The sequence below is a fragment of the Periplaneta americana genome, chromosome 9, assembly GCF_040183065.1.
Source record: "Periplaneta americana isolate PAMFEO1 chromosome 9, P.americana_PAMFEO1_priV1, whole genome shotgun sequence".
Classification (NCBI taxonomy): Eukaryota; Metazoa; Arthropoda; class Insecta; order Blattodea; family Blattidae; genus Periplaneta; species Periplaneta americana.
Window position 1 is genome coordinate 32,049,062 of NC_091125.1, and position 21,110 is coordinate 32,070,171.

Genomic DNA, 21,110 nt, shown 5'->3' on the forward strand with positions numbered 1-21,110 from the left:
ATACCACTCCACACATCATCTCTTTATTCTTCATCTTTCATTGTTGCTACTTCTCGTCACTGGAATTCTCTGCCGCCTGAAGTCAAGGGCTACCGAACTTTAATTTCCTTTAAATGTAAATTAGAAAAATATCTTATGATGAGTTGCCAGACCTAACGCGTTGCAAATATTTAATGGAATGTGTTCCACTGTATTTATTTTTATTTTTTATTTTTTTCTTATTTTTATTATCTAAATCGTGTTTATTTATCACTTAACGCCAATATGTATCCCACTGTGTTGTTTTTTTATTATTAATCTATTTTTTTTTTACATTTTATTCAATTGTCGGTTTCTGGTTTAATTATGTAAATCCTACTTAATTGTAATCTAATACTAATATGTATACTAATGTGTTTATTTTTATTTGTACTGTGTACATTTTTTATTGAATTATCGGCTTCTGTTTTTATGTGATTCGTACTTGATTCCAACAACATTAATATGTATTCCACTATGTTTATTTTTATTTTATGAGGTAAATTTTTATGTAACTACCTCTTTTGATCTCATTATGTACGTAAATTGTATCAGTATGTAATTACTTAATTCCGATCCAGTTTTGTGTTCAACTATGTAAGCAAGTTTAAATCCTGGTTGAGTGTAAGAGAAGGCCTTACGGCCAGGTTAAATAAAGCCATTATTATTATTATTATTATTATTATTATTATTATTATTATTATTATTATAAAGTTTCTCAGGCTTGTCTTAAAATACGGGATGTCTCACTCGCTATCGACCCCAGATTTTCGCTTGTATAAATTAAAGAAATTGTCGTAATTCAATCAAATTTGCTACGGACGTTCAATGATGTTTGCTTAGCGCCACAGGCTTTCCAGATGTGCGCATGCGCGAGTCGGCCTTTGTATGCTATCGTACAGTTCCTTGGTTACAGCCCGATTCACACGGGGATAGTTTACAGGACTCAAGTGCTTGAAGCCTCCAAACTTGACGGCATATTTGTGATCACACGGAGACACTAAACTGAAAACCATGTTTCACACGTAAAATACGCGCGCTGAATGTTGTCCGCTTAAAGGTACACTGTTTTAATTTTTTTTCCACTTCTACATTAATGTTTTGGACACCTTGTTCCTTAAGTTTCGTTACAAGTTTCTGAAATAATTGCCTCTTGTTTAATTTTAATTTCTATTATTATTGAAGTTTTCTCGTTCCGTATACTGTATTCCACGGAAGTTCGTACATCTCATGCACTTGTAAAAATAGGGTCTATATATATTTATTATTTATTTATTATCACTTACAGGAAAGTAGGTACACAGGCTAGATGCCCATCAAAGCACCTTCTTCACATAAATTTAATTTATAATTAATGATAATGATTCACATGGACAGCAGTTATAAAATAGGTACTAATATATGCAACTCATTAGCAATAGAAATTAAAAAAAATGAAAACATGAGAGAGATGTTGCTTATTATGATTAAAAATCAGAAATTTAATAAATCTATACCAGTAATAAAGTTCAGGACCAAAACAAGGAAAAAGTTTTGATATTTGTCTCGATCTAGAGATATTAAATACCAACTGTCTTCTATATTATGTATTTGGAGGGATATAAAATGAATTAGTTTCAGTATTTCAACGGAATCGGTATTATTTTTGTGTGTTTTTTTTTTTAGAAATATCATCGAGAAAGACGTTTTTGTATCATTGAATGTATGGAAACCAAAAATTAATCTCAATAATCTAGTTGGGATCTGAAATGGACAAGGTATTTTGGATATCTTATAATATAGAAACCTAAGGAATTTATTCTGTATCAACTCGATAGAATGAACGTTATTTTTGCAACGAGGATTCCAAATAATTATAGTAGCATATTCCACTTGCTTCCAACCAGTTGCAGGCCTAACCTAAGACAGATGGTTGCTTGAATAATTTCCAATTACAAATCCAAGTGATTTGTAAGCTGAATTAGTAATTGTTAAAATGTGGAGTTTGAAAGTTAAATTAATCTCAAATTCAGCACCTAACTTAATTAGATATTAATTTAAACAAACCATACACGCACGCTATCCACAATATCTGCTTGCATGTTCTACAAGTTAGCATTCACACGAAGAAAGTGGTGGAGTCAAGTTGATCACGTGACGGGAAAGTGAACACAAAAGTTGACGAGTCGTCAACTCAAATTGTGGTTGACCGCCAAGTCACTACTTGACTGTCTCGACCATATCACACGGGGAAAGTCGAAGGAAAGTCGAGTTGTTTCAAGCACTTGTCTCCTGTAAACTATCCCCGTGTGAATTGGCCTTATGTTACAGTTTTTGTGAGATTGTTGTCTTGTAGCCTTGTTGCGAAGCACCTGATACAGAGACAGTGTATGGTCCAGTATTCAGTGGAACAGCGTGTGTTTATCATTCGCACGTACTGAAAAACGGAGTCCATAAAGAAGTGCCAGCGGCAATTTATTGTACAGTTTGGAGTCCGGAAACCGCCTGCAAAGTCTTGCATTCAATAGCTGGTAAATAAATATGAAACAATTCGAGTGGTCACACTTCCAACATCAACATGCGAAAAATTGAGTCTTTCTTTGAAGTTCGAGTCATTTCAAAGGGACTTTGGCCACCAAAGTCGCCTGATCTCACCCCATCGGACTTCTTCTTATGGGGCATACTGAAAGGGAGAGTGTATCGCAACAAGCCACGGACTCTTATACAAATGAAAGACAAAATTTGGCAGAAAATTGCTGTTGTGACTTCCTATATGTTGAATAAAACCTTCCGTAACATGGAGACGCGTGTGCAGGCATGCCTTGATGCTCATGGCGATCACTTCCAACATTTTCTTTTTTCACCAAAGTATGTCCGTAGCAAATTTTATTAAATTACGATCATTACTTTGATTTATATAAGCGAAAATCTGGAGCCGAGAGAGAATGAGATCGTGAGAACAAGTATGATCGTAGCGTTTTTGTTTTCCATGGTAATTTGCAAGAAATTTGTTTGGGATTTGTCATTTCAATGGCATATTATTCGGTTACTGAAGACTTCCAGAACTTTTCAATTTTTAAGAAAGTTGTGAGGTAATCTATGGCGAATCAGCCTCATCTCCCCAAATACCATCTCGCTATCACCAATTCTATCGATGCTAAATAACCCCACAGTTGATACAGCGTCGTAAAATAACCAAATAAAAGAAAGAGTAAAGCATAGAAAACCGTTAGAAACGCTTGTGTCGTTTAGAACGATATTAGATAAAGTATGGTTTCCTCATTTCATATGAATGATTCTTCACGTTGTTCGCTTTGATGAAGGTCGTTAACGCTTTAATTCACGATGATCCACGACAACTCAATACTTAACCATTATGATGAATATCATACGAAATTTTCGTTTTGTGAGGAAAGTTCGAAAATTGAGTGTATAAGTACCGTAAGTTTTGAACGAAAATAAAATAGCTTGTTCCTGTTTGTGCTTCTTTGCTTGCTCTCCGCCATTTCGCTCTTCAACAACATCGATAGTTTTTGTCCCATATTTACTGATGACAAAAAATGGTGTCTTTACATCAATATCGGAGTTTTCCACTCAAAAACTATCCTCTGCTCAAAGATTATTCTCCAGAAAGTACAAAACGCTATACCAGCCTTGCCACCACCGAGTGTATTCTTCACGGCAACTAAAGGAAACTGATGAACACCTCCCCACAACTGCGAAATAATGTGCTAGACGCTATACTTCGTTCCATAATGTTGACAGAAGTAAACATTGCCAGCAGAGGAGGAGAGATGTGTAATTGCTATTCAACCAGAGATCTCATTCCACACTTGACTTGAAGTTGGGCAGGGGTAGAACACTTCAGACCGCCCAATTTCAAGTCAGGCGTGGAATGACACCTCTGCCATTGGTTGAATAGCAATTATACTTTTCTCATCCCATGCCGACTACAATGAAGAAGTGAACACAATCAAATACATAGCACAAGAAAATGGTTACAACCCAAACATAATAGACAACATCATAAGGAAGACAAAACAAAAACTCAACAAACACAAAAACACACAAAACACAACACGAACACAAGAAATACATCACACTAATATACGAAAACAAAAACACACAAGATCGCATCCTCATTCAGAAAACAGAAATACAACATAGTATACAGAACAGAAAACACACTACAAAGACATCTCAACACACAAACAACACAAACAAATAAATACAACCACACAGGCGTATACAAACTCACATGTAATAGTTGCGACAGTTTCTACATTGGACAGAGAGGCAGATCATTCCAAACTCGATACAAAGAACACATCAAAGCAATAACCAGAGGACACAATACATCTACATATTCCGAACACATAACTAATGCTAACCACACATACAACAACATAAATACAGACATGGAAATCCTAAACATACAACCCAAAAACCAAAACCTCAACACACTAGAAGAATATGAAATATACAGACACACCAAAACACACCCTGATCAAATTCTCAGCACACACATCAATTTCAGAACACACACACTACTTGACACCACATTTCAACACTCTTCAACAATTGAACGCACCCACACAACAGGCAGCGAAGTTCGAGATGACGCCGAGATCTAGTAGGTTCTGAGGATGGTATGAAGAAACACCGAAACAGCTGTAAGCCGCACATGCTTACACAATTAACACGAATAAGATCGCCATTTAATCAATTATTTATATTAAAGTATATATATATATTATTTATAAGTATTAAAAGTAGTGTACGAAAGATTCAACATGGACTTATATCTCCTGTCAAACATTATGGAACAAAGTATAGTTCTTGTATAAAAATAATTAAATTCTTCAAAGCCATAAAATTGATTATAAAGTACTGTAATCTGTACTGGAACATATTCTTCATGTAATGTGCTATAATAGCTTCATTGTATTTAATTTTATTATGCACTCACTATAATACATTTAAGTCAGGCGACTAAAATATTAAACCTATTTAAAAAAAACAGAAAGGAATAGCATACACTTAAATTAATGTTAAGCTTCTGATGAGTCTTACACACAAGACGTCATCTACTGTACTCTGAATTGCTTCCAAGGAATGTATGTGTATTTCCTATTTTGTATTTTAATCGAATTCTTATAGTAATTTTGATTTTTCATCTTCAAAACGCGATAAGTTTATCATAAGTTTTCTTTTCTCTTTTCCTGGAGTAGTACTGCTTCAAATTGCAAATTTATTTATATATTCCACAGACTTCGTAAGTAAGAAGAAAAATTGTTAGAAAAACGAGTTCATTTTATACCCTTCCGCTCTCAATCTGTTATGTTGTATTAATTTTGCTACCCTGTTCCCTCTCTCCTGCAGCTCGAATCTTCCCCTCCGTTAAGTCATTATCAGTAATTCAACTATAGCACATAACAAACCGTGTCATATGCTGTAACATTTGATGAATTACTCTCCCTGCAGAAGTTCGCAAGTTTTAATTGCAGTGGGGAGTGAATGTAGAATCCATACAACTTTCCACTTTAAAGGGGAGAATACTATTGAGTATATACAAGATTACTTAGAATATTCTAACAACATTTTAAGTACATAACTGGCATAATAATTACAATTCAAATTTTTTTATTATGATAAGTTTTGTAGATTATTTTAAGGTATTCGATGAAGTAAAATACATAAGATGACTGCAAAAAACAAGTGCGAGTCTCAGGTCTGTAAAAGAGTGGGTTGTGCAGAAATATTGAATGGGGGTATTTTGGTGTTTGTTTCCACAGTTTAGGGTACTTTTATGTTTGTGTAATGAATATCGCTGCTATTAGTGGAATAGCATGTAGTTTGCGTGCTGATCCGGAGCTGCGCTCCAGCTTTAGTTAGTTTCCCGCTTGGGTTGACTACCGATTAGGTTTTTACCGAGGTTTTCCCCTACCGTAAGACAAATGTCAGGTAATCCATGGCGAATCCTCGGCCTGACCTCATCTCGCCATGAAATTGTACAACTCTTGACTTGTTCCAGATCTTAAAACTTCAATGCTAATATAAGGTCTATGGAAGATAATCAATGAAATGGAAATGAAACGAATCAAAAACACAACTGTAATAGTTTTATTGTTGCAGATAGACGGCATCAGAAATGAACTATATTTTCCCGAAAATCATAAAATCTATTTTTTTGCAACATTAGTATCTTTATAACCTGGCTACACCTTTGGATTAACGGTTGAGAAACGCAAACACTGTTTGCTACCCCCTTCCATTACTAGAGTTCGATGATACTGGCGTAAAATACAAACAAATCAGTTTACTAGGTATAGGAGGGAAGAAAAGTAGTTCATTTACGTGAACTAGGAAATATCACGCTTTTGAGTTTGATAATTTTCATTAGGTTTTTGTTTACTCAAAATACAGTACTGCATTAACAATTATTTTTTTTTACTCACGAACTGAACTGCCTATCCGGACGTATGCATTATGTAGTGTATATTATACTGTCTACAGCACATTACTGTACACTATAGAGAATGAAGTTAAATTGAAAAATATAATATGGATATTTAAGCACATTTTTTTAAGTGATGGCGTTTATTTCGATACAGATTTCAGTTCTATTGTGCATATTATCGCACTATATATTATTGTACCTAATTACAATTACCAATTTCGTCCTTCGTACTAGTAACTCATGCTGAAATAATTCTGTACCTACTCTATAAGAGAGTATCTTACGTACTGTAAATCCAATCTTCACTTTTGCCCGATCTGAAAAGATAAAATTACTCAGACATGCTATCTACTGTCCGTCCAAGTGGTTATGTTGCAGAATCGTAGAAAGAGGGGAAATCACGTGCCCTACCTACCTACTTTGGTACCTACTTTGGTCCAAGGTTATATAATAAAATGATTGAAAAATACCCAAATTTGGAAAATTTTAGTATCACAAAATTTAAAAAAAGCTTTAGGAATTTAATTTTTAAAGAATATATACATATATATATATATATAAAAGTTATATATATGTATATATATATATATATATATATTGATTTAATATGTATATGTATTTGTATGATTTAAGTTGTTAAAATTTAAATTGTATTTTTAAAGTTAATTTATTCCTATATTTTTTTTTCTTGACCCACTTTGTGTCAAATAATTATCTTTGTTTGTGTTAAGTATGTGTTTAGATAAGTCCCTGAGCACGAGCTTTTACTCCTTCAGAGAAGAATTAAGACTGTATTTTTGTACATGTTATTTTACTAACAATAAACAATAAACAATTAATTACTTAACGAGGCCCTTATATTTCAGTTATTTTAAACAGTTGTATAACATTACGTAGATGTCCAATTCCTAACAAATTAATGTTGTCAGAAAAGAGCTAAGACAGCCAAACCACTAATCTTTGCAGAGGGGTGAATAGAATCTGGTGGGGGAAACCAGGATGCGACGTAGTAAAATGAACGACAGTACCTGTGCTAAAATGATTCAATATTGAAAGCTCTTTCGTCACTGGAAAACGTGAACATATTTCTGGAACGTACTGTTGACTATGACCGCAAGGCTACTATGGCTGTATATGAGGCCTTGGTTCTGTGTTTAGGACGATTGAACTTCATTAGTAGACGGGAGTGAAGTATATTAAAAAACTCAGATACAATAAAAATTGAAGTAAAAATAAAATGATGTCCCTGTATTTATTAGACTGCTGTTACATAATCTGAACGTCGAGTAAGGTTTGGTAAATCATCCATTATGCATGCTTACACGTCCCTGTAAGTCACAACATAGGCCTAATTGTATTTTAGAATTCTCCAGCTGCTTTATTTTGTAGGTAAAGATCAACATTTATCTGCCAACAGTTGATTACTTCAAAGCAAAATACCAGCTTGAAAACATTCAGGTGATTGATCTGCTTATTGGAGCTCGTGGTGTGATTCCCAAGTTCTTTGAAAGCTTCAGGAAGGCTTTTGAACTATCACTGACACTTACTACTGACATCATAACTTCAGTTTTGAAAAGCACTTCCCAAATTCTGAGTCATCATATTCAGTCTATTTAATTTCTCTTTCTTCACTTTATAATTCATATATGTTTATTTTAATTTTTTGTCAACAAATTTATGTAAACATTTAATATTTTAAAATTCATGTAGGAGAGTATACTGAGTCCCTCTGGGCTAGCTCCAATGGGAGGCAGTTAACAATTTTAAAAAATTTTATCAGATGCAAAACACACACAGGAGAAACTGAGTACCAATCTCATGAGTTGATACACTTTTAATATATATATATATATATATATATATATATATATATATATATATATATATATATATATTTTTGTATACCTACAGCTTCTACCAAAAGTTTTACTTTAAACTCAAGTAAAACTGTGGAATATATAACAGTTTTTCTGTTATGAAAACTTATTTAAACATTACATTTTTTGTAGGAAATAAATAAGTATTCCGAAATCAGTGTACTTAGATCAATTAATTTTGACATAGTGTTAGATATTACCTCAAGTCATTCTTCCACATTACAATCTGTCACTTCATGTCCATACTCACTGAATTTTGACTCGTTTTCTTTTTTTTCAAGGAATAAATCTAACCTTACCACACTTATAACAAATTCCCCAAATGTTTACTAAAAATGGAGGGAACAATCTGATTTACCAACTCCCAATGTTATGATGCAAATGGCAGTGGTGGTCGCTGACCAATTTGCCGCGCATTTCAGACTCAAGAGAATTTTAGAAACTGACAATTTTTCCTAAATAAAATAAAGAAAATATCTGGATTAAAATGCGTGAACGAGCTGTCACAATTTTTTTTAATAAAAAGTGGTAATTGCACAAGAAATATTTCAGATACTGTATGTCTAACTCTGTCCCAAAAATCATTGATCTAAGTGCACTCATTCTGAAGTAATTAACTTTTTCATACAAAAAAATGTAATTTTTCAATAAGTTTTCGTAACATAAAAAATGTTATATAATCCACATTTTGAAAGATAGAGATAGTGGGTTTAAAGTAAAAACTTAATTTTTCACACGCATTTGTTCTCTGTATAAAGATCAGGGGGTTTCACGTAAGTATAAAGTCAGAAATGAAACACCCCTTTTAAAGGAGGCCTTAAACTTTTGGTAGAAGCTGTAAGTCTGCTCATCTAGAAATCGAGAAATAGGTCCTATATTTACCATGAGGTGCTACCAATAAGTTATTCAATAATAAAATTTCTCTGCACTAAATTTTTTTCATGACATAGCCTATATGTCAAAATTTGTTCATTTAACATTAACATCTGTTGAAAGAAAGTGTTATTAACAAAAAATTTAGAAATGATTTTAGGGGAATTAATAGTTTTGTCAGTATTAGTACAAGGGTCTTCTATGCCTGTTAACAGTGGGGTAAAATTATTGTATTTCACTTGGATATTTTCTAGATAAAGTGGCTCGTTGATCTTGAGTATAAATACATTTCTACTATACTCTGTACTCTAGGAAAAGACAGATGAGCTGTCATGAAGTACTTTTGTCGGTAACACGGATAGTAAAAACGCGTATTTTGTCACACATTCATAACAAATACTGTTCTTTTTCACATGAAAATGTTTTCAATACTTCATACATTATAAATATATAGCTAAGTATGACTATGTAATATAATATAATGTTTATTTTGGTATTCAGTCTAAATGACTTGTAATTTAAAAAACATCAACAACACTTACAAATGTAAATATTAATTGAATGTTAAAGACAAACTAATGTGCTAACCTTTTTCGCCCTTGGGCATCTTCAGGCACTTGATCAAACAATATCACATACATAAATTTACAATATGACGGCTAGAGTATATATAGTAAACAATTTTATATCTAACATATTTAAAAATCGTGTGTACAAATCAAATGATTGAATAACGGTTTGAAATGATTATCATGTCTATGGTAATAAACGAATAACATGAAATTCAAATTAAGTTACAGAAATTAAAATGGCTTAAATTTGTATAAAATTATCTTGTAATGAAATTGATTACTATTTAAAAATGTATGTTGTTATTAATCATATATTTTACTTAATTGCTAATAGTGTCATTATTGAAACAGCATAGTAAAATCATACGGTTCATAAGTGTTGTTAATGTTTTTTTAAACTATGATAAGTCATTTAGACTGAATACCAAAATAAACATTATATTACATTACATTGTATATTGACTATATGAAAATTACTATTACCATGCTTACTAAGATAAGTATGACTAAACTGACTGAATTGAGAGTAAGTTTTTCTGAATAACGTAAATGATGTCAAATGCAAAAAAGAAGCCTCTTGACTAACGCAAAGAAGTAGATAGGAGAGAAAGAAGGAGAAACGATATCAATATTTGTGATCATGGTCCCTTTAATACGTAATCTTTGTCCCCTGTGTTGCTCTATTCTACCCTACTCCATTGTTCCGCAATCTTCTCCACTGTACAACGTGTTCTGTTACATACTTTAGTATATTACTTCTACAGTATTGCACTTACTCTCTCCGCCTCTATTTTATGGACGACCCTGAGCGACCTTACGACTAGAGTGTCTCGACAACGAACTTTGCTATAAGGTTTTACTTGTTCTACCATATACTTGGATTCATACAACTTCGGGTCCATGCTTTCATTTTTATCCCATGGGACCTAAGCTCATATAGGATTATGAACATCCTGTATCTCATTTCGGAAGCTGTAGGCACCAAGAGCAAACATACACGTGTACGGGGGAATGTGATGAAAGTACAGGAAAGAGCTAACCTCCCTCTTCCCGTCTTCTCCCCCTTCCCTGCGTTTCTTTTCACTTGTGTTAAATATTTGAAGACCTGAGAAAGCTGTACCCGAGTCTCCTCCGGCTGCTGGAACAAACAAGATCAAGCCATTCTGTCCCTGTAGTAAGCATCAGCCGGCTCCAGAAAAGATGCTGCGAGAAGTCCCCGGAATCTCCATTAGGGATATGGAGTTAAAGCACCTGCTAGCAAAGACGCTCTTAACTGCTTGCTGGAGGTACTTACACTATCATCTGGTGCGGCAGTCTTCCTACAATACGATGTGGATAATACGGAAGCTGTGAAACTAAAGTAGTTAGATCTGTGTCACTAGGAATGTAGTTACGAAACTAATAAGTAAAAGAAAATAAATTTCAGACTAACAAATAATAGAAAGACTAAATGTCTTTGCAGTACTGCAATGTCATTCACTCATAGTTTTGTGCCCAAGGGCAGATGTTTCACCGCAAACCCATTATTCTCTAGTCTTCCTTATTTTCTGCCTTCCTCATAGTCTCCGCATATGATTCATATATCTTAATGTCGTCTATCATCTGATATCTTCTTCTGTCCCGAGCTCATCTCCCGTTCACCATTCCTTCTACTGCATCCTTCAGTAGGCAGTTTCTATAGTGTTAGGCTTATGCATATATTTTTAAAATATGATTAGAGAGACTATTACACTTTTACTACGTCGCACTACTTTCGACCAATAAAACGGTACGAAAGGACGTCTTTCAACCAATCATGGCCGCTTATCGCACAATTTTATCGCGTCCCTAGCATTTGTTTAATTTTATCGCGTCCCTAGCATTTGTTTATTTTTATCACTACCCTAGCCAACATTTCAAACTGAACTGGTCTGGCCGTCAAAAAACAGAAAATTACAAACCACTCCAGTCGATGCACATCACTTTCAAATATAACTCGCATTTTGACATTCAAGAACAAGAATTAATAAAGATCACTGGTCATATATGAAGAGCACCATTCGGAAATCCTGAATGAGTTGAGGGATACACCATCTACACCAACGAGTTCACTTCTTTTACGCACACGTCCAATATAACATCAACTGAACCACCAAAACATTCAAATTTGAAAATTGTACTTTCAATAATCGTTTCTTTTAAAATTATCCATGTTTATTTTTTATTTCATCATCGTTAATTAAAACGTTTCTTGTTTATTTCATCATCCCTAATTAAAACTTTTCTAAAACTTGTTTATATTATTTAGGTTATGTCTGTTATAGCTTCTGCTATAAGTTATATTATGGATAGTCACGTAACAGAGATTGTTTAATACTAAGATTTATTCAAAATCATCTGTCAAGTGACGTTGATTACTTGGATCCGGATGATTGAAATGGAATGCAAATGTTTTAATAAAAATGAAACTGAATCAACAAAGCCTTCTTGACTATTAACAGTCCACAGAGTTCAATGATGATTCCATAGTTGGCACAACTGATACCGGTAACAAGAATAAAACACTACTGCCATCTAGCGTAATGTTGAGATGGTACAATAATACATTTGAAGACAGTTGTATTTTCGTAAGCCAATTAATATTTTATTGTACACTTTGTTATTTCTAATCTTTATATAGCCTACTTTCTTCTAATCGTGTAATAGTCAATTAAATCCCACTAGAGTTTTGATTTTCTATAGATAAATCAAAACCTCTAGTGAGATTACTGTTGATAAAATATCATAGACAATACGTGGATAAATGTTGAACTAATTCTAAATAATTATAGGGAAATTGACGCTTATGATGATTGCCTGAATCACTGAAAAGTGTGGTGATACAACATAACTATTATAGAAGTTGTTGATAATAAAAATAAATAATATAAATTACATAAATAAATAAGTGAATAAATAAAGAAGCAAAGAAAAATAAATAAATACATAAATAAATGAAATTTATTAAAAAAAAATCATCTGCCCAGTCATCCTGGGTTGCCAAGAACACAGAATAATATTATGCATACAACAATAATAATAATAATAATAATAATAATAATAATAATAATAATAATAATAATAATAATAATAATATTAAACTGCCCCCCATTGAGGGTAGCCCTTACGGACTCAGTATATCCTCAAAAAATTATTATACATAGCTATTAAATTTTAAAGAAGGGAAACAGAGAAAAGGGCGTGAAAAATTACAATTGCTATTAATGTGGCACCATGTGATTAATTAGGATTTGGCAGGATTTTTTAACACAATTATCACAATGTCATCCCTCAGAGATGTTGGCAGAGCACACTGCCGTCGAAATTCTTCGAAAAAAGCTGGTATAGTCCCTCGAGCACCTATGGGCAAGCCGAATACCTCAATGTGAATTAAGGCATTATTTCAGCTTGAAATAGTTGACTGTAGGCTCATAGATCGACTTTTTCTCAAGGTGGACCTCGGCTGACTGACATTCTACTTCAAAACGTATCGTAGGGTCCACAATGATGCCCTGTTTAGTGTCAGCATTGTACGCTAAAATATCTACTCGTCTCGTTGACACATAACTGATTACAGTAAGCAGATGAGTAAAATTTACGTGAACATAGAACATGAATTTGAGAAATAATATAAATTATACATATATTTATTACAAACACACACTAAAGAAAAAAGGGGGAACCTGTAATATTCGGTATAAATGCTTTTTTAGGATTGCCAAAGACCCTTTAATGGTTGAAGTGATTATTTTAGTAATGATGTCATGGATTCCAAATTTTTAAAGAGTGTTAACAGTTAATTGTGTGATGCTGGCCCTCGCTCCAATCATTAAACCAGGCACTTCCCAGGTGCCTTCCATCTGGTATTTTTCTCGAAAATATGGAATAGAGGCACATAAATTTGTTGTTTTTCTTTGTTGAAGTAAATAAATAAATAAATAAATAAATAAGTTCGCGCGCTAAGCGAAAGGTCCCGGGATTGATACCCGGCCCCGGAACAATTTTTCCTTGAAATTATTCAAACCTGCTTTACAGGGAGCTACTACCTGAAAGCCAGATTTGTATAAATAAATAAATAAATAAATAAATAAATAAATAAATAAATAAATAAATAAATAAATAAATAAATAAATAAATAAGTAAATAAGTAAATAAGTAAATAAATAAGTAAATAAATAAATAAATAAATAAGAAACTAAAGAAAGAAAATTAAATAAACAAATAAGTAAATAAATAAATAAGAAAATAAAGAAAGAAAATTAAATAAACAAATAAGTAAATAAATAAATAAGAAACTAAAGAAAGAAAATTAAATAAAGAAATAAGTAAATAAATATATAGGAAACTAAAGAAAGAAAATTAAATAAATAAGTAAATAAATAAATCGAAAGTGTTTAAAAAGAAATCCTATGAATGCAATCCATGGCACGACATATTCTTCACCAGAATGAAAGAATTGCGTAGTTAGCACGGATGGGGGAACCTTTACAACTCAACACGATGTTGGATGTGCATAAGGTGCCATACACTATCCAAAATTTCATGAAAAAATTACTTCATCCTAAAGATTCGAACCAACGCATTTAGTAACGAGGTTTCTACGCATGATCTTTAAATCGCGACGATACGCGTGGAATAAGAAAGATTTAAGGCAAAAAATTATATTTATGAGGTTGGTGATAGAAATCACACACAAGATGAGGAAACAATTGGACTTGTAGCGAGAATAAAATAAATGTAATTATAAAAGTAAATAAAAGTAAATTCTCAATTGATGATTACAATGAACTGAAAGGAAAAGGTATTGAACATTAAACGTAAACAAACAACAACAACTCTTCTCGTCTCTTACAAAGATCTCAACAAACAAACAAACAAACAGGGGTGCACACATCCGCATACATTGACGTACGTCCGCGCAAAAACATTTTCAACGGTAACTTCGAAACGACGCGTCAAAAGACATAGGTTCTTTAACAAAAAGGATGTCTTATTGTTAGATGTATCACCCCTCAGAGTTTGTCGCAGAGATTTTGAATCACCCTGTATGTCAGAGACGTTCAGTTAAGAATCCGTAAAATATCCTCCACTCTCAAGACAGAAATAAGATACGTTTGTCAGTCATAGATCTCACAGTTTTAGTGCCACACTTCTTCTTCCGAGTAATAACTTCCTTCACTCACTCTGACACATTTCTTTCTCCATCTATTGCTAGCAATTAACTACTTTATTATATTTCATCGCCGCTTCTATTCTTGAAAGCTCCGTCAACATTTCCTTCACTTAATTATGAGCATGTGCGAAACAAGATGTGGAATTTGTCTAATGTATTACGTATATTTTTTTCTTTAATTACAGAAGTGTTCCGAAACCTTGATGGATGGCGCGCTTGGGGCGACGGAAAGCGTAAGCGATAATTTTCTTTTTACTCCTTCAGATCCCTATAGCCTTCTGTGAAAGTTTACAGTTTTTGGAACTCATTCTCTCTTCAGTGCATTAAAAAGTTGAAATGAGATGATGTTACAAACCAGATGTGCGAAACGAATAAAGAGGGAAGAGAATTAGATGAAGAGAAAGAAAAGAAACAAGAGAATTAATTACTACGGCGGAGGAATTTATCCACGAGGGTTTATACTTTTTATTTCAGTAACAAAGTTTCTGAATAAAAAAGACGTTGGTTAGAACTACACAACAAGCAAGTTATGAAATTAAGCAAACGTACCTTATAGTAAAGTTTATTTTCTAATATGGATCACAATTGTTCACTTAGAGTTCTCCGTAATTTATTCAATACAAACAAAACAACAAAGAGGATCACATGGCATTTCCGACGATCAGAATTCTCTAAAAACTATATACCTATACTATAATATTAGTTACAAACTTTCTAAAGGTGCTTTAGTTTGAATGAATTACGTCTGATCCAACAGTAGAAGGAAGAGAAATGAAAGTTATTTTGTTTGCAATTATACATTCTTTGGTAGAGTTTTGCATTAACAGAGGACATATTTCGTTTTAAATAATTCTGATTCAAACTTATAAGCTTTATGTCAGGGCTGTGAAGTTGCGCGTAAAATGAGTTTTCACACTAAGCGTAAAATACGCTTAAATCCGTAATTTATGCCATAAATGTAAAATATGTAATGAATTGAAAAATTACTCTACTACATTACCGGTAACCAAATAAAGAGAGAAAGTTACAAGTGAACTCCTTTTCCTGATTGACATTACTTACGGTTATCAGATCAAGGAATTGGGATTCGAAGCAGAAAGGTTGTGAATCCATTGTTCTTACCTTCAAGATCAGATACAGTTAGCACAAATGAAGTGAACTTTTGAAGTGAAACCTTCAACTTGGAAAACGTTATAAATGGAGAACATAAGATTTGTGGCTCATTTCTCCTGGGCTCATCCCAACATTTTCTTAGTATTTGCGATAAATTACGCAAAACTACAAGTAGTATTTGTAGTCTATGGAAACCAACCGAATTAAAATCTGTACCATTCTCTCCGGATTCGCAACCACAATGTTACATGGTGTAGAAGGTATAAATGGAAAACTTTATACAATCATACACACTATTAAAATTTCGTTTCTACCCTCATACTTACTGAATTAAAAATAGGAACCATTATTATCGGTTTGATTTTTACACATTCTGATAGTAAACAGTCTTTTCATTTTCACAAGTAAGCGGTTGAAACAAAGTTAAGCGTATGTAAATTATTATTATTATTATTATTATTATTATTATTATTATTATTATTATCATTATTATTATTATTAGATCCTACAGAATTCTCTGTTACGGTTATGATATATTAATAATGAAGAAGAAATCGCTGTGGCACTGGGAGTTGAACCCAGGATGCTCAGTTCTACACTCAGCGCTCTACCACTGAGCTATGCCGGGGCTCCATCCACAGTATTAGGACGAATTCCTCTATTTTGATTTTTTACTTTTTGGCCTGCTCCATATTTCGACATTAGAACTCCTCTCCTTGGATTGTTCCATTTTTTGGCCTACTCCATATTTCGACATTAGTACTCCTCTCCTTCGATTGTTCCCTTTTTTGGTCTATTCCATATTTCGACATTAGAACTCCTCTCCTTGGATTGTTCCCTTTTTTGGTCTATTCCATATTTCGACATTAGAACTCCTCTCCTTTGATTGTTCCTTTTTTTGGTCTATTCCATATTTCGACATTAGTACTCCTCTCCTTCGATTGTTCCCTTTTTTGGTCTATTCCATATTTCGACATTAGAACTCCTCTCCTTGGATTGTTCCATTTTTTGGCCTACTCCATATTTCGACATTATAACTCATCTCCATGGATTGTTCCATTTTTTGGCCTACTCCATATTTCGACATTAGTACTCCTCTCCTTTGCTTGTTCCCTTTTTTGGTCTATTCCATATTTCAACATTAGAACTCCTCTCCTTGGATTGTTCCATTTTTTGGCCTACTCCATATTTCGACATTAGAACTCCTCTCCTTGGATTGTTCCCTTTTTTTTTTGCCTACTCCATATTTCGACATTAGAACTCCTCTCCTTGGATTGTTCCCTTTTTTTTTGCCTACTCCATATTTCGACATTAGAACTCCTCTTCTTGGATTGTTCCATTTTTTGGCCTACTCCATATTTCGACATTATAACTCATCTCCATGGATTGTTCCATTTTTTGGCCTACTCCATATTTCGACATTAGAACTCCTCTCCTTGGATTGTTCCCTTTTTTTTGCCTACTCCATATTTCGACATTAGAACTCCTCTCCTTGGATTGTTCCCTTTTTTGGCCTACTCAATATTTCGACATTAGAACTCCACTCCTTTGACTGTTCTCTTTTTTGGCCTACTGCAGGTTTCGACATAATAATACTCGTATAATATCGAAACATGAAATAGGCCAAAAAGGGAAAAATCAAAGGAGAGGAGTTCGGCCCGCTGCTGTGGATGAAGCCCCGGCGTAGTTCAGCGGTAGAGCGCTCAGTGCATAGAACTGAGGATTCTGGGTTCGATCCACAATGCCAGTGTGAATTTTTCTCAACTATTAATAATTAATTAGAGCTAACCCTGTGATAAGTACGCTTGACACACATAGATTAAAGGAACAAATTAGATTATTTAATCTTTTCCTTTTACTTTTCTTAAACTAAGTTCAAATTTGAAGTTTAGTGCAAGTGCACTTTTGTAGTTCCTTGTATTTTTTTATAGATTAGTACATGCTATGTGGTTCTTTTACACTATATTAATGTTCCTGTGCCGAGAGTTTGTAAAATATTTTGTATGACTAAACTGAACTGCGCCCGAGCACGAGCTTCTTCTCTTTCTGGCTGCAATGCCTAATGTAGTGTAAACCTTGTGTATTAAATAAATAAACAGATGCAAGAAGTAGGAATAATATGCAGATTGTGCCTAGGGTCAGTTCTTTCAATACTATATTGCTGTTTCATTCATACATAAATTATTACTAATGTATTCATTTTACTTTCATATCATCGCTTTCCATTAAACTGTCTCCTATTTCGACGTTTACATCTTTTCCAATTAAATTAAATATGTTCAATTTAGTCGCATTATGTTTCTAACCAACCGCCACTGCATTCGATAGATCATATTTCAGGTTCCATCTATTAAAACAGAAATTAATTTGAATAATTTACTACAACAAAATGGGAACAGCGAGTTTGAATGACTGCAGTTGAAACCTTCCCCTCTCTACCTCTCGCCTGCTGCTCCCTCCCCGCATCTAATACCACATGGGTTCATGTAAACTCTATAGAAAGAATCTAATTAAATTTTCATTCCAAAGGCAACTGCGTGCGTATATATATACGGTGTAATTTAAACACGCGGCAATATATGTATGTTCTAGAATTAATTGCGCTATATGGTTTGTCCGGGATGAACATCGTCAATGAATTAGTTAAGGCTTTCACGTTTTCTGCATAGGACAGTGACGTGGGCCCATCCATTAAAAAAAAGAAGCGAACACGGAGTACAGAATTGCAATTCTAGACTTTTTGTTAAACACTTTTTTTTTTTTTTCATTTCCAAGTTTCAACCGAATTTAATAACATGATATAAATTATTATTTCTTAATCTGTTTAGACTTCGAATGAACTTTTGTCCTTGTTCTCCTTTTTTCTTCTGTAGTACGACCTAATATCGTTTAAAGGACATGGATCTTTTAGTTTGAATCATTATTCGCAGCATATACTGTATAAAGAGAACAGAAAGACAAACGCAAATAATAAACTTGATTATACATCTTGATTACACAACTTTTAACACTATCACTTCGGAATATGTATGATAAAACTTTCTTGTGTTAAACACGTTCCAAAGAACACATCACAGCCATAAAAAAATTACAAAACACCTCCACATATGCAGAACACATCACAAATGCTAACCACACCTACAGAGACATCAACACAGACATGGAAATACTACACATCCAATCAAAAAGCCAGAAACTAAACGCACTAGAACAATATAAAATATACAGACACACAAAAATACACTCCAATGAAATTCTCAACACACAATTCAATTTCAGAAAACATACTCTTTGACTCCACTTTACACCACACGAACACACCATCACAGAAAACAAAACAAGAGGCGCCAAGACCAGCAACGACCAGTTCTGAAGATGACCCATAATAGGTCGAAACATGTAAACAAGGTACGTTAGAATTTAACACAAGAAAGTCTTATACAGATTCCGAAATAAACTTGAATAATAGGGCCTATAACTCGTTTACTGTTCCTTCACTGATGTGTTAGCCATTGAGAAAGGGATAGCATAAGTACAGGTTACAGCCAGTGAAACGTATCGATATGTGACAGTTACAAGCGCTGTTGCAACACTTTATTGCAGAAGAGGCCATTCAGTACTCTATTCTTCGCATATGAATTGAAAATAAGTCTTATGCTGGGATTAATTCAAGTGTAAACCAGTTGTTATCATGGTACGTCCTTCGCAGCTCTATGTGATGATGAAAATGAACGTTGTGTGTTAGGCCTACCGAATGGACACGGTAAAGCCATACATACACAGTCGTTTAAGTCATTCGGAATGTGTATAAATATTTTAAGCAGGGAGGAGACAATGCATGACCCACTTGCAAAAATCATAGCTGCGGCAGGAGTATTGTGCTCAAGTTGAAGAAAATATTTGCGGTAAATATAGCAAAATATTTCAAGTCAAAAAGCGTGCCCAGAACAAAAGAACAGACCTACGTAGAATCGATTAATTTAGTGATCTAATTCGAAGAAAAGTGTATGAAATCTTCCCGACTTCAAATTAAATTTTTGCAGCTGTTCACAGCAAAGCAATAAGTACTTACGACTTCATAATATAATATTACAGAATCACTGAACCACGTTGATCCTGTCGCAGCTATAGTTTTGCAAATGAGTCGTCGCATTGTCCTCCTCTCTCCTTGAAATATTTATATACATTTTCAATGATTTCAGCTGAATGTGTATGTATGAGTTCACCACGTCCAATTGGTGCCACACAACGTTCATTTAATCATCACTATCAACAAGACACAGAATCCTAAGGACTCCACATGATAACAACTGGTTTAGTCTACACTTTAACTTTAACCCATTGAGGACCAGCATAACTTTTCTCTAAATTATGGGTTGAAACTTTGTATTTATGATGTGGAATACGTATAAATCACTTAATTATAGTTATATTGTCGAAAAAAAATTGTTGGACTCATTTACGGGTCCGTCCTCATTTCAGGACAGTGGGTTCCAATGATACTTTTATGATACATAGTGGCATAATTTGGAACATGTATTTATTATAGTAGGCCTATAACTAATGAGTAAGATTCTTATACAATACAATACTATATTTTTAATTATCTTTTGTAGAAGACTTTGGCTGTTCATTTTACTTTTTTCAAAGATGAAACACAGGAAAACATTGATCGCACGATGTAACATTGCAATTCACGCAATATGTATGGAGCTTGATTTACAGAATCCTTGATAAGGCTGTAGTGAACTTCTAGTGTTCCTGTAAGATCTATCAGTACCACTTTCTGCATCGAATGTTGTTATTCCACTTCAAAACTAAAAGTTCACTAGCAGTATCAAATATGAAATCATAAGCTCCCCTTCCTTCCTTCCTTCCTTCCTTCCTTCCTTCTGAAGCTCTTCATTGCCGTCTAGAGGACATTTCTACATTCTGTTTTCACAAATCATTCCTGTGATCTTAAACCTATTGAGTGAAGCTCATACATGATTTGGAAAATTTTGGGAAAATTGTCGAAAACTATTTCC

General features: G+C 33.6%; 1 long non-coding RNA gene across 1 annotated transcript in view; it reads left to right on the plus strand.

Annotated features, from left to right (window-relative positions):
* Nucleotides 1-15,203, plus strand: part of LOC138705637 (uncharacterized) — a 381,721-nt gene extending 366,518 nt beyond the window's left edge. The window contains exon 4 of the long non-coding RNA XR_011333706.1: nucleotides 15,156-15,203. This is a non-coding gene — a long non-coding RNA (uncharacterized lncRNA). The remainder of the gene's footprint in view (nucleotides 1-15,155) is intronic.
* The last annotated feature ends 5,907 nt before the right edge of the window (nucleotides 15,204-21,110 follow it).